Below are 14,161 nucleotides of genomic sequence, written 5' to 3'. Positions count from 1 at the left end.
TTTTACTATGTCTACAAGTTTCTTCAGTTATAAAAATTTAGTGTTCTGGTCTTGGATTTCCAAGTATATATTGTATTCTTACTGTATCAGTTCTCTGTTGCTGCTTTACAAACCACCCCAGAACTAAGTGACTTAATACAGTAGTTCATTATTTCAGCTCATTCTCGACAGATTCAACTCATGGTTGATGGATTCAGCTGACCATTTTTGTGGTTGTGGAATTCAGTTGGGACCTCTACTAGGGCTGGAAGTGTTAAGATTGTCTAATCCTTAGGGTCTCTTCCATGTGGTCTCTCGTCATTTAGGATTCTAGTTCAAGTTTTGTTATAGCATGACAGCTCGCTTCCAAGTGGTAGTGTACCAAGAAGACAAGTTCCCATGTGCAAATGTTTAGCATGCCTCTGCTTGTCAGTGTTTGCTAATGTCGAGTTGGCTACAGCAAGTCACTTGGCCAATCTCATAATCTGTGTGGGAGAGGATTTATAGGGGTATGAATACAAGGAAATATGGGGTTCATTGGGGGCCACCAATGTGTAATAATCTCCTGAACCCACTGTTCTTATTTTTTAAGCATTCCCATGTTCTTCCTGGTCTTTTCTTTCTCCCTTATTTTCTCCACTGAAGTTGTTTTCTTTATTCGGTTGTGGTTTCATTCTAACCAAATTTCTTAGGCATTTTTAAGCTTTTCATTCTCTTTGTTGAATTTGTCCCTATTAAAATGTTCTTTTTTAGTTTACATAGCACCAAATTATATTATTCTTTATATTACCATCTAATGCTATCAAATGTTCTGTCACATTATCTATTACATTTTATTTAACTGTGACATTGTTTAAAGATCAGTTCTTTTTTTTTTTTTCTAGTTCATGTGAGAACATTCTTACATTTGTATTATTAACCACTTTCATTGACCACAACAAGGTTCACAGTGTTATACATTCACATGTTTAATACTCTGGCTTTTCTTATAGTGACATAAACAACACCAAATTTATCCCTTTAACTACAATCACAAACACAATTCATCATTGTTAATTACACTCATGGTAATGTGCTACCATCACCTCTATCCATTTCCAAATATTTATAATCAACCTTATTAAAAATTCTGCACAAATTAAACATCTGCTTCCCATTCTCTACTGTTATTCTATCTCATGGTAACTATATTCTAGATATTAATTCCTTGAGTTTTCTCATTATACTTAATTCATATTAGTGAGAGCATACAATATTTGTCCTTTCGTGTCTGGCTTATTTCACTCAACAGAATGTCCTCAAGGTTCATCCATGTTACATTCATCAGGACTTCATTTCTTTTTACAGCTGAATAATGCTCCATTGTATGTATATACCACCTTTTGTTTAACATTCATCTGTTGATGGACACTTGGGTCATTTCCATTTTTGGTAATTGTGAGTAATGCTGCTATGCGCATTGGTGTGCTAATATCTGTTCATGTACCTGCTTTCAGTTCTTCTGAGTGTACACTTTGCAACAGAATTGCTGGATCATATGACAGTTCTATACTTAGCTTCCTGAAGAACCATCAGACTTTCTTCTACAATGGGTGTAACTTTCTTCATTTCCACCAGCATTGAATAAGTTTTCCTATTTCTGTACATCCTCTCCAAAATTTGAGTTTTCTGTTTGTTTGTTTTTTTTAATAGTGGCCATCTAATAGGTGTGAAATGATATCTCATTGTGGTTTTAATTAGCATTTCCCTAATAGCCAGTGATGTTGAGCATCTTTTCATGTGCTTTTTTAGCCTTTGTATTTCCTTTTTGGAAAAATGTCTATTCGAGTCTTTTGCCTATGTTTTAATTGGACTATTTGTCTTTTTATAGTTGAGTTTTAGGTTTTCTTTATATGTCCTGGGTATTAAGCCCTTATTGGATACATAGTTTCCAAATATATTCTCTTATTGTATGGACTGCTTTTTTACCTTCTTGACAAAGTCCTTTGAAGTACAAAATTATTCAGTTTTGAAGAGGTCCCATTGACCTATATTTTCTGTTATTACTTGTGCTTTGGGTGAAAAGCCTGAGAAACTACCACCTGTCACAAGATTAAAGATAAGTTCTTGACCTGCCATGTAAAACATTTACCATGAGAAGGCTCATCCATTTTCAGTTTACGCCTGATTTTTCCATCTCTTACCCAGTATGTTTTCCTGAAATATTCATTCTGCCTGCCTTCTTCACAGGGCTCTTACTTTTACTTTAAACTTAGTATTTCTAAAATAAAATCCCAGTTCTCCTGTTTTAAATCCCTTACTATTCAGTGGCACTTTTGGACCCACATCTCTTTAATTTTTATTCATTTATATCAGGGGTTGGCAGACTTTTTCCTATGAAGGAGCAGATAGTAAATATTTTAGATTTTGTGGGTCTGATGGTCTCTATCATAACGTTCAGTCTTGCCATTGTAGAATGAAGCCTCCATAGACAATGCATGAACTAATTGGCATGGCTGTGTTCTAATGAAATTTTGTTTATAAAAGTAGGCAGTGGATTGGATTTTGCCCACAGCTATAGTTTGCCTACCCCTGCTGAAATAGTCTTTTTTTTCTTGAAGTGTATCCTTTCTCTCTTCTTTTCTAACTACCTTTTCTCTGCTCTAGTTACTTGCTTGCTCTGTTTTAATCTAGGTATCAATTACTTTGTCCATAGATTACTGTCTCTGAGTTTTTCCTCTCCAGTCCCTCATGAATATCACTCTGGTAGTGTATTTCTCTGTTTAAGAAACTTGAACTGATTTCTAATTATTTATTACATCAGATATTAACTTTTCAATCCTATGTTAAATGTCTCTGTGTCAGTTGATTTCCATTGATTGAGATAATCTTTTATATTTTTTATTTTTTATTTATTTTTCTCCCCTTCCCCCTCCAGCTCCCCTGTTGTCTGCTCTCTGTGTCCATTTGCTGCATGTTCTTCTTTGTCCGCTTCTTGTTGGTTGCACGGGAATCTGTATTTCTTTTTGTTGCGTCATCTTGTGTGTCAGCTCTCCATGTGTGCCATTCCTGGCAGGCTGAACTTTCTTTCGTGCTGGGCAGCTCTCCTTACGGGGCGCACTCCTTGCATGTGGTGCTCCCCCACATGGGGACAGCCCTGCGTGGCACGGCACTCCCTGCATGCATCAGCACTGTGCGCAGACCAGCTCCACATGGGTCAAGGAGGCCCGGGGTTTGACCTGCGGACCTCCCATGTGGTAGATGGATGCCCTATCCACTGGTCCCTTATTGGGGATAATCTCTTTTTAATTGTGGTTAAATCCTTTTGGTTAGAACTTAGTGTCAGTAATCAAAATCCTGACTTTTAGTTCCAAATAGACCAATTTATTTCATTCATTTCTGGAACTATAGGCTATAAGAGAATCCTCTTTTACATTATTTCCAATGGCAAAAATATTTGAAGTATGTAAATACGTTCTTTTGGTCCTAAGGAAGAGTGGATGAAATGAAATAGATGGAATATCACCTATTACTGGTTTACAGCATAAACTAGTTGGTTTTTATTATAGTCCATTAAATAATTCATTCTTTCATCATCATCATCAATTTTTCTCTCCATATATACACACACATACAATAAAGCTATCAGATTCTATTTTAGTAAGAATAATCTGGTTTAAGAGTGATAGATTGTTCTTTCTAATCCACTCAAGATTATTTTAGTGGTTTATTTGAGTTGCCAATATAGATGTTTAAGGATTAGACTTAAGTAAGTTATGGAGTATTAGAATTTGTTATATTTAATACTCTTTGTAGAAGGAAATTATTCTCTAAATAGATTTTTAAAAATTATTGTATGTTTTCTTAATTACAGTGTGACAATCTTAGCTTTTTTCAGGTAAAATCTGTTTCAGCTCTGAGAGTATATTAATGTTCAGTAGATGAATGGCTTGTGGAGTTTACCTGTCTTCTGCAATTAAGTTGCATGCAAATTTATTTATTTGCATTCTTTATTTTTAAAGAAGCTTTAGATTATATAAATGTTACATTGAAAATATAGAGGCTTCCCATATACTCTGCCCCTGTCCACTTCCACTCTTTCCCCCATTAACAACATCTTTCATTAGTGTGGTACATTTGTTACAATTGATGAACACATATTGAAGCATTGCTATTAAACATGGTCTGTAGTATACATTATGGTTTACACTTTGCACTGCACAATTTTATAGGTTTTGGCAAAATATATAAATGGCCTTTATCTGTCATTACACTGTCATGCAGAACAATTCCAATGTCCCCAAAATGACACATGCTACACCTATTCTTCCCTCTCTCTCTCTCTCAGAACCTTTGGTGACCACTGTCTTTATATCAGTGTTACAAGTTCTTCCATAATAATAAGTCTGCTTTGGTCCGTAGCTGCATATCCCCCTTATGTTTGTTCATTCTTCAGTTTTGAAGATTTTGGGATGGTGGTGTCCTCTGCTTCAGATCGTATCAGTCAGGTGGAAGGAACTGTTTTGCTTGTGGTTGTAGATACTATGTTATTTTGGGGTAGGGGTTGTACATCATCATCCTTTTGTTGGTTGCCCTGAGTGAGTCTGATGAACTGAAGAGTAGGTGTTGGTTGCAACTCTGCTGAGATTCAGGGCTCAACTGTCATATGAATAGACCAAAGATTTAAGTCTCTGGGATACATATTTAATGGGTATAGTGTAAATTATATGTTCAAATAAAAGGGGCAGAAGAACCATGGTAGGAGAATTACATATGAGTTTAATTCTGATACACTGGGGAGATAGGTTATCATATATACCAAGGAAAGGCCCATCGACAGTGTGTTGATTTCCTGGGGTTGTCTGTCCTGCCTATCATGACTAGATTTCTCTAGAGCCCCTGCTTGAGGTACTGTTTACTGTGGCAGTCAGTGAGATTCTCCTGAGATGTGCATACATGTAACCTCTGGAATAATCTCCTGACTTACTTTGAAATCTCTTAGCCATAAAAGCTCATTTGTATTTAATATTGCCCCCTTTTGGTCAAGGTCTTTTTCCAAATGCATCTCTAGTTGGCTCTTGGTAGTAATTCCTTGGTGCCAGGGATGCCTTTCCCCAGGAGTTATGTCCCATACTGGATGGAAAGCAGTGAGCTTATATGCTGAGTTTGCCTTAGAGAGAGTCCACATTGAGCACCCAGGAGGCTTCCAGGAGATGACTCTTAGGCAGTATATATTACTAGGCTAAGTTTCAATTTCACAAGAACAAGATTCATAAGTACAGGAATCAATATCAAGGACCTGATGTATTTGTCTGTCCTCCTTCTCTAGGCACTGCCCATGTACTCTTGAGATTCTTGCCACTCTATTAGAGAATGTAACAGGACTCCCCAGGATGGGAATTCAGTATTCTGTCAGTTATTTTGTGAGTATTCACCCACTAAGACAGCGCCCCATGACCACATGAACACATTCATATTCCATAGAGTATGCCCCCGATGCACCTCTCCCCAACATTGCCCCCACCACTGACACCCCACACCAGTGATCCTCCCCTGCCACAGTTGAAACCCTTCTGCAATCCATAACCTCTCCAAAAACAAAGCCAAAGAAAAAAAAATTTTTTTTGCATTGTGCCTTTAATCAGCATAAGATCTATTATCTTTTATATTTATTGACAATTTCTTGTGGATGTTTCCCCAGTGTCTTAATATTTTTCACTTTATTTTCAAAGAAGCTTTAGGTTACAAAACAGTCACATTGGAAAGATAAGGGAAAAAAGGGGGGTTGGGGATTCCCATATATTCTGCTCCTTTCCCCTCTTACATTTTCCCCTATTAATGACATATTACATGAATATGGTACATTTGTTACAATTGAACAAATATTGAAGCATTGCTACTAACCATGGTCAATGCATTACATTTTGCACCATCCACTTTTATGGGTTTTAACAAAATATATAATGGCCTGTATGCATCATTGCAAAATGATGCAGAACAATTCTGATGCCCTAAAAATGCCCTATGTTCTATCTGTTCTTCCACTCTCTCCCCTTGGAACCTATGTATTTTAATATGCCAAAGGGTATAGATGCAAAGTACCAGAAATCTGTTGACTTTCATAAAGAGTATTTATTTGGAGTAAAAACTTACATTCCTGAGGCTGTGGAGAGTCCAGCCCAAGGTATCATAAGAGGTACTTTCTCACCAAAGTCAGCTGACACATGTTGAAGCAAGGCAGCTGGGCGATCTCTGCCTAATCTCTCCTTCCTGGGCTTCCTCTTCCTCTTAAGGCCCCATGGGATCAGCTGTAAGCCATCATGTAACTAGCTCATCTCTTTCTGGGGCCACAGGATCAAAAATGACAAAAGTTCTCTCATCCTCATGTGTCATCTTGAATGAGCGTCCATTTATATAGGCCCACCAAGGGGGCAGGGACTCAACCTGAGTCACACCTTACTGACATGGTTGAATCAAAGCCCTAATCTTAATAGGTAATTTAACCAAGGGCCCCTCAAATGAATCCAGTATAATCAAAGGGGATCACATCTAGAGAGATTAGTTTACAAACATAATCTTTCTCTTTTTGAGATTCATAAATAATCTTAAACTGCCACACTGTGGTAACCACTAAGTTTCAGTTTTGAAGAATAAGGTTCATAGTTACATGCATAAATATTGAGGGCTTGATATACTGGTCTGTTTTCTTTTATTAGGCACTGCCTATATATTCTAGAGATCTTGTCCCTCTATTTGAGAACACAGCAGAACTCCCAAGGATGGGAGTTTAATATTTTCTTGTTTTTTATGTGTGTCTCCACCCACTGAGATGACATTGTATGACAGGATAAATACATTCACATTCCACAGAAGCATGCCCCAAGTGTACCCTTTCTCACATATCTCCCCACTGCTGATGCCTTGCACCAGTGATCTTCCTCTGCTATATTTGCCAAAAGAGCATTCCCACCATTGTAGTTTCAACCGCAGACTTACAGATTCCCAGAGTTCACCTGTTCCTTCCTCCTGCCCTTCCTCCCAACCTGCTCACCCTCACATTCCAGCACTGTCAACCCCACTCACATCCCTGCTCCGCCATCACCCCCATCCATTTCCAAACCACCCTTTCCACCTTATCACAGGTTTTGCCCATATTGAGCATCAGCTCACCATACTACTCTCTTTCTGTCTCTTGATAACTTAACTTCTAGACGCTAGCTCTGTGAGTCTTCTCAATATGCTTAGGTCATATAATTGGGGTCATGATGTATTTGTCTTTTAGTGATTGGCTTATTTCATTAGGCTTAACATTAGGTCTTGGGTACATATAACTTCAAACACCCACACTTCTTACATGAACTAGAAAAATAAAAGAACTGATCTTTAGAGAATGTCATGGTTAAAGAAAATGTAATTAGATAATGTGATAGAGGATTCAATAGCATTCCTTTAGGTTAAGAAGTATAATAATGCTGAGGGATTATATTTGGGGGGGGCGAATGGTGAAATTTGGGAAACACATATGGTTGATTTTAAGATATTTAGTATTTTACAATGTTTGAAAATATTTTTTTACATTTTTTTTGTCTTTGTTTTTTTAATGTTACATTAAAAAAATATGAGGTCCCTCCCCTCACCCCACTCCTCCCCCCATAACAACAACCTCCTCCATCATCATGAGACATTCATTGCATTTGGTGAATACATCTCTGAGTACCGCTGCACCTCATGGTCAGTGGTCCACACCATAGCCCACACTCTTCCATAGTCCACCCAGTGGGCCATGGGAGGACATGTCTGGTAACTGTCCCCGCAGCACCACCCAGGACAACTCCCAAGTCCCGAAAGTGCCCCCACATCATATCTCTTCCTCCCACTCCCTACCCCCAGCAGCCACTATGGTCACTTTATCCACACCAATGCCACATTTTCTAGAATATCAGTAAGTCCACTCTAATCCATACTCTATTCCTCCATCCTGTGGACCCTGGAATGCTTGTGTCCACTCCACATTATATCAAGAGGGGGCTTAGATTCCACATGGATGCTGGATGCAATTCTCCTGCTTTCACTTGTAGGCACTCTTGGCTCCCTGGTGTGGTGATTGACCTTCTTCACCTCCATGTTAGCTGAGTGGGGTAAGTCCAATAAACCAGAGTGTAGGAGTTGCAAGTCTGTTGAGACTCAGGGCCTGGCTATCACATGGTCAGTCCAGAGATTCAGGTCCCCTGGGTATACACTAAACCGCAGCGCCAACTACAGATCCAGTAAAAGTAGCAGGAGAGGCTTGTGAACAAAGATCACATCTGAGTCCAGCTCCATCACACAGAAACACAAACTCCAAAGTAGGGCCAACTGACATGGCACTGAACTCCATCTGCCATGACCATAGAACCTGTGGGTCTCTGTAGCCCTCAGAAGAACCAATACCTGAGGTTGTATCTACTTTATCTGTCTCTGGGACTCTGCTGAGGTGTGCATAAGGGCGACCCCTCTGATAACCTCCCGGCTCTTTTTGGAGACTCATAGCCATATAAACTCATTTGTCCTTTCCTTTTCCCCCTTTTATTCAAGGTCAAAAAGCATTTTTAACTCCTGGTATTATATGTAGACTGAGATATGTTTTTACTTTTTAAAGCTGGAATAGTTTTATATAGCCATGTTTCAGAAGTTACAAATTAATTTGTTGAGATTGGCTAATTTCAAGTCTGGAATGAGAGCTAGATTCTTTATTTAGAAATTTATATAATAGAAAGTACCTTGTTATTGGTTGATATATCGAGTTATAAGTATTGCAATATTTAAATATGAAAAATTAGAAACTCACATTTTACTTAATCATTTTAAATATCTTCAAAGGAAAGATCAGTTAAAATTGTGTACAATATATGGACAGTTTATTAAATAAGCTTATGCAGATATTTGACAGCCTATTTTAATGTATTTGGTTGAATAATAGTTCTTAGAATTATAAATTATTTTGACCTTTTTCTTAACCTCATCATCAGATATTAAATGTGTGCCTGTGTAATGTCCTCTTATCACTGTCTAAAGAAATTAAGTACGCATGGCACTGTAAGTTTTACTTCAATGGAAGGCCTTACATTTCAATGGAATTACAAGCATTTTGCAATAATGGTTAGACCTAAAAGCTTATGGTTAAGAAGTAGAGTTTACTCTATTAATGAAATAAGATATAAGGTATAAGTTGCTTCAGGTTGCCATTCTCCCCACAGAATGTTTGAACAATTTCCAAAATTGGCAGAGCTATCATCCTCAGAACTCTGGAAAGTAGTTAAAAGAGTTGCAGTGACTGAATGTGTGCAATCAAGAAACTGCAGCTTTAAAAATCATAGGCAGACCAGCAGAAGGAGCAGCCAGAGCAACCGCAGCCTGTGCAGTCTCCTTCCCACTACCCCGGGGTCTCTTTCCCCCTTTCCACGCTTCCTCCTGCATCCCCCTACTACTTTCCCTTTGCCTTCCCTCCTGCCTCTATTATTCTGTCCCTGGGGTCCAACCCTTCCCCTGCCTGCCTGTACCCCTTTTCTCCACAGTCACCTCACGTCTGCAGTTTTTGACTTTCACCCTCACCACTGACCAAAGACTTGACCATTCAAAGTCCAGCTCCCCAGAATTTTGCTGTACATGGGCACTGGTGTGATTGAAGGTAAATTATATGTCAGTCTCCCCATTTGACAACTTATGCATGGAAAAGAAGTTGACACTATCATTGGAAAGAAAGGAGAAACAGTTAAGAAGATACGTGAGGAAAGTGGTCCATATGTCAGTATCTCAGAAAGGAATTGTCCTGAGAGAATTATCACTTTGACTAGAACCACTAATTCATTTTTAAAGTCTGCTGTGAACATTGACAAACTGGAAGAGAACATCAGCAGCTCAATAAAGATGAACAGAGCTGCCAGGAGATCCGGGTCACCCTGAGGCTGGTGGTCACTGCTAGTCAGGGCGGCTCTCTCATTGGGAAGTGTGGTTGCAAGATCAAGGAAATACGAGTGAGTAGAGGATCTCAGGTTCAAGTGGCAAAGGATATGCTTGCCTATTCAACTGAGCAAGCCATCGCTATTGCTGGCATTCCATAATCATCATTGAGTATGTCAAACAAATTTGCTTGGTTATGTTAGAGTTCTCCCTGAAGGACTTGACCATCCCATACCGGACCAAGCCATCCAGTTCTCTGGCCAGCTTTGCAGGTGGTCAGGCCTATACCATTCCACAGTCAGATTTGACCAAGCTGCACCAGTTGGCTATGGAACAGTCTCATTTTCCTATGCCACATGGCAGCACTGGATTTAGTACATGTTTGGATGCATCTGGTCAGACTACTTCTCTTGAACTCACCATTCCTAACAATTTGATTGGCTTCATAATCGGGTGTCAAGGCACCAAAATCAGTAAGAGCTGTCAGATGTCTGGGTCATAGATCAAAATTGGGAACTGTAGCAGTTTGGTATTGTTTATGAATTAAAAAAATAGATATTGGATTCTGTTTGTAAACTGGTCTGCTCCTCTGAGCACATTATATTGTATTGGATTCAGAGGTTTCACTTTTACTTCATTAAATAATGATTAAGGCTTTGATTGGGCCATGTCAGTAGGACATTGAGTCCCTGTTCCCATTGTCTGGTGGGCAGGGGCTCTCAGAGAAACTGCACGTATCAACACGTGGCAACAGAGTCTGGGTGAGAAAGTACCTCTTATGGCACCTTGAATTGGAATCTTTAGGGCCCTCTGACTGTAAGCTTCTACCCCAAATAAATACTCTATAAAAACCAACCAATTTCTGGTATTTTACATCAGCACCCCTTTGGCTGACTAATAAACGAATCCAGTGGAAGGATCTACTGATAGATAGGTTACCATCATGGAATCTGCTACCCGCATTAGCCTGGCTCAATATCTAATCAGTGTCATGCTTTCCTTGGTGACGGGTGGCATGGGGAACAGCAAGAATAATACAGATGGATCTGTACTCCTTTCTGCTGTTCACTACCACCCATGATCCATCTTTGCAGTTTCTGAATAGTCAGCGATTCCAGGTTTTAAGTTGTTCGTAAATTTTCAGTTTCTGCGTATTTTATTATCCACTTACAATTTTTTAATGAAAGCATTTAAATTCCTTTCTTTGTTCAGTTTTTAATGCTGTTAATGCTGAGCTCTGCATTTTGTTTTAAACCTCCCTGGTTTTTGTTTGTTTGCTTTTTTGCTCATGAATTTTTTCTATTTGTCATGTCATGGAAATATAAGAGTGGAATATTAATACATTTCAGTTTAATTCTGTAATGTTGGGAATTTTTCAAAAAAATGAAAAGGTGGACTGGAGCTTTTTCTTTGTGAATAGAAAAAAAAAATGGTAGGTAAAGCTCATGGTGCCCTTGCCAGCCTCTCCACCACTTCCTCTGTGGTGCAATGTGGAGGCCACCTGCACTCCTGTTACTGGATTTTGTTTAGGCTCTTGGCTATACTGCAGAAATGAATTTCAAGAGCACGCCAGGTGAGTTAGGCCAGGAATTTACTCAGGTAGGGAGGTAAGAAAAATGGGAGAAAATAATAGATCAGGGGTCCTAGGTAGAGAGGAAGGGGCTGAAAAGTGATAAAAGTGGACTGATTTACAGGATACAATTTCCCAATATAGGTTATAAATGTCCAGGTTTTATTTGTGTGGTAATCCAAGTGGGGGAGAAGGCAGCTGTTCAGGTCCAGAGGCAAGTGTGAATGAGAGAGAGAACTCAGGCCCGGTGCCACCTTTTGAACTGTTAATTACCCCACCCCTTTGCTAATGGCAGGGGAGGAGTTCCAACTGTTCACAGTTTTGATTGCTTATTTCTCCCATCAATCCCCCAGGAGGGCCCAATGATAAAGTCCTTAGGGAATATCTGGGGCTTCTGGAAGTCTTCTTCTGAGTGGCAAAATCTTGGGGGAGGGTCTTCCAGCAGCTATCTTGGGGTTATTGATGTCCATGTGGACTTCTTATCAGGTTCCAGATCCATCTACCTATTCCCTATCTTACTAGCCTGCTTCACTCCCATTGTGGGTCCCTGTCCTGGTTCTGGAGGGAACAGAGTAACCTCTGTGTGCATACTGGGATGCTGGTATGTCGATGCCAGTGTAGCAGATGGAATCCTGAAAGACAGAACCAAGAAACTTGTCAAGTTTGCCCTCTGGAGGGAACAGAGTAACCTCTGTGTGCATACTGGGATGCTGGTATGTCGATGCCAGTGTAGCAGATGGAATCCTGAAAGACAGAACCAAGAAACTTGTCAAGTTTGCCCTCTCAGAACTTGTCCTGTAGGTAGACACAGATTGCCGACCGCTAAAGCAGTTTAAGAACCAATTAAGTCAAAGCAGCCTGGGGCAAAGGATTATTTACATTAAGTCATACAATCAAGCATCCAGGAAGGAGAGAAAGTCTAATTCATAGGAAATAGAGGGGGCATTTGAATTCCCATAAATGGGTGATGGGGGGAGATTCAAGGACTGCAAGGAAACACAAACAGACTCTACATATACACCAGGCTCAGGTAAGAAAGACAACCCTGCGCTGTGCATTCACCTTGGGCTGGTCATCATGATAAGAGGGCTAAACTCTGAAGGAGACCATCAGCCAAAGCAGAGCCAGTATGCATAGGCTATGTAAAGTGGTGTGTATTTGCTTTTTTTTGCCTCTGTTGTTAGCTCCTGCATTCAAGGAATCTCTGTCGTATCAGTAATGGGGTACAGATGTAAGGAACAGTTTAGGACAAAACATTTTAAATATTAAAATGTACAGTGTATTAAAAAAGAGTACAATACAAATAGTAAGTGATGGTCCACCCAAAGAAAAAGATAAAATGCTAAAAACTATCAGTGAAGAGGACAAGTCTTTGGAAGTACAGGAAAAAGACTTTTTTAAAATTATTATTATTTTTCAGTTTTTTTAAAAAAGATTTATTTATTTATTCCCCCCTGTTGTCTGTTCTCTGTGTCTTTTTGCTGCATCGTCGTCTTTGTCCACTTCTGTTGTCAGTGGCGTGGGAATCTGTGTTTCTTTTTGTTGTGTCATCTTGTTGTGTCAGCTTTCCGTGTGGACGGCGCCATTCCTGGTCAGGCTGCACCCTCCTTCGCGTTGGGCGACTCTCCTTACGGGGTGCACTCCTTGTGCGTGGGGCTCCCCTACGTGGGGGACACCCCTGTGTGGCATGGCACTCCTTATGCACATCAGCACTGCACGTGGGCCAGCTCCACACGGGTCAAGGAGGCCCTGGGTTTTGAACCACGGACCTCCCATGTGGTAGATGGATGCCCTAACCACTGGGCAAAGTCCGCTTCCCTATTTTTTAGTTTTTAAAGATACTTAGATTACATAAATGTTACCTAAAAAAAAATTTGGGGATTCCTACATGCCCTCCTTCCACATCTCCCACACTTTCACACATTAATAACATCCCTTATTAATGTGGTTCATTCATTGCTATTGAGGAACACATTTTGGAGTATTGCCACTAAGCATGGATTATACTTTACATTGTAGTTTATACTCTCTCCTACCCAGTTCTGTGTAGGTTATGGCAAGACATATAATGTTCTGTATTTGTCATTGCAATGTCATTCAGGACAATTCCCAAGTCCCCCAAATGCCCCTGTATTACACCTGTTTTTCCCTCTCCCTGCCTTCTACATCAATGATATAATTTCTTCCATTGCTAGAATCACAATAAGTCCATAGTAGAATACTACTGAGTCTACTTTAGTCCATAGTTGATTCCCCAATCTTGAGGATTCTGGGATGGTGATGTCCACTCTGCCTCTAATTGAGAGGGGGCTTTGATCCCATAGGACTGGTGGATGAGACTCTCTTGCTTACAGTTGTACTCTTTCGTTTCCTTGGTATGGTGGTTGTCCACCATCACCTCCTTAGTAGTTGTCCTGGGTGAGACTAGTGAACTGGAGTGTAGATGTTGCAACTGCATTGAGATTCAGGGCCCAGCTGGCACATGACAACCCAAAGATTTAAGTCTCTTGGACCTATATCTACCAACTCTAGTACTAATTATAGATTCATATAGAAGAACAGAGGAGCCATGTGTAGGGAAACCGCACAACTGAGTCCAACTCTGTCATCCTGGGGAACATAAATTCTACAATAGGGCCCACTGACAAGGTACCTAACTCCTGAGCTATCAGCCCTGACTATAGTGTCTGGATG

The 14,161-nt window shown here is 39.9% G+C and overlaps 1 protein-coding gene and 1 pseudogene across 5 annotated transcripts in view; both read left to right on the top strand.

Annotated features, from left to right (window-relative positions):
• STIM2 (stromal interaction molecule 2) overlaps positions 1 to 14,161 on the top strand; it is a 159,898-nt gene that overhangs the window by 56,271 nt on the left and 89,466 nt on the right. The gene's annotated exons all lie outside the window — the stretch shown is intronic.
• Positions 9,604 to 10,978, top strand: LOC139438681 (poly(rC)-binding protein 2 pseudogene; annotated as a pseudogene).

Source organism: Dasypus novemcinctus, chromosome 1, assembly GCF_030445035.2.
Source record: "Dasypus novemcinctus isolate mDasNov1 chromosome 1, mDasNov1.1.hap2, whole genome shotgun sequence".
Classification (NCBI taxonomy): domain Eukaryota; kingdom Metazoa; phylum Chordata; class Mammalia; order Cingulata; family Dasypodidae; genus Dasypus; species Dasypus novemcinctus.
Note: the sequence above shows the minus strand (reverse complement) of the source record. Positions and strands in the feature narration are given on the sequence as shown.